Source organism: Ailuropoda melanoleuca, unplaced genomic scaffold (genome assembly GCF_002007445.2).
Source record: "Ailuropoda melanoleuca isolate Jingjing unplaced genomic scaffold, ASM200744v2 unplaced-scaffold30114, whole genome shotgun sequence".
Classification (NCBI taxonomy): domain Eukaryota; kingdom Metazoa; phylum Chordata; class Mammalia; order Carnivora; family Ursidae; genus Ailuropoda; species Ailuropoda melanoleuca.
In genome coordinates, this window is record NW_023200632.1 from 1 (window position 1) to 1,377 (window position 1,377).

Here is a 1,377-nt window from a genome sequence, read left to right on the forward strand (position 1 = left end):
GGAGAAGAATGGGGCAGGATGAGAAAGGGTGGATCAGGGAGTGTTATTCAGGTTGAATCTTTCTGTAGGATAGTTTCACATGCGTAATGCTACTTTAATAAAATTATTTGGGGGTAAAAATCAAGGTCTCAGAGAAAACATAAAACACTTCCACTAGCAGAGACTATACTATAGTCCAGTTCCTCATTTTCGGGAAAATCTTACGATTCCAGCTCATGAGACATACCTGAAAAGAAACCCCTCTGAAATTGTAACTACTCAGTTAAGTATNCTACTCAGTTAAGTATAAGTGGTAAATAATAAACACCCAGCCTTCTTCAAAGTAATCATTTCACACCCTTAATCAACAAACTGAACACAGTCCCTTAAATTATCCCCTTTATCCTCTACCTTAGGTGCATTTCTAGGTGCTCAAACTTTCCCAGAAACCTCTTTTTCCTGTTCTTTTACAGTACACACCTACGGAACAATCCAGTGCGAAAACATGCAGATCGCCTAAGGTGGTGCGAAGTGAGTCCTCCAGTGGTTGACAGACGGGAACACTCCGTTCGATAAACAACTGGTACTAAGTGAACGGCCACACAAACAGTAATTGCTGCACACATTATATTATCATAGATAACAGAATGATTACAGAAAGCCATATTGATGAAGTAAAAGCCAAGCGGTAATAAGCGAATCATTTCAAAGTGCAAGTTACCAATGAAAAATGCAAATGCAGTCCCCCGCTACCAAAAATCATGCAGTCCAGTTTTCCATATTTGAGAAAACTACGAAGATCAGCACATCTAGAACACAGTAACAAACACATACACAACGTAACCAAACCAACAAAAACTCACATATACTCTAAGCACCACTTAATAACACTGTTCTATAACTACTAGTTTTCTCGATGTTGTACACTAACATAATAAACCCACCAAAACACCTGCCTTTTAGACCCAGGAAGTGATAAAAAAAAACTCAATCCACTTCAGAATAACATCAACACATACTTCCACTTAAACTACTACGAGGACTCAAAAATCACAAATCCTACAAACCCTATAACACGCCCTACGTTTAAGAAGCACAAATCAAGAAAAAGCACAGGAAAGGGCGAACGCAGTTCCCAATTACCACAAATTACGCAGCGGAGTTTTCCCGCATTCGGGGAAATCACATAAACGTCAGCACATAGAGAACCGAAACAAAAAGTCTCCACCGCGAAAAACCGTCTTCACGATCACAGCAGATCCCTACCTAGGAAGTTTGAGCTCTTCACTTTGCCTGGCACCTCACCCTCAGATTACAGCCCCTCTTCACATAGGGTCAACTTTTCTCATGCATTCTATCGGCCCCGTTCCTTCTGAAATAGAGACTTTCCAAATTATA

General features: G+C 40.3%; 1 non-coding gene across 1 annotated transcript; it reads right to left on the reverse strand.

The window, feature by feature from the left end:
* Positions 1-1,091: 1,091 nt before the first annotated feature.
* On the reverse strand, positions 1,092-1,256 carry LOC117798301. The gene has a single exon (XR_004622868.1). It is a non-coding gene; the product is annotated as a U1 spliceosomal RNA (small nuclear RNA).
* Between the last annotated feature and the right edge of the window lie 121 nt (positions 1,257-1,377).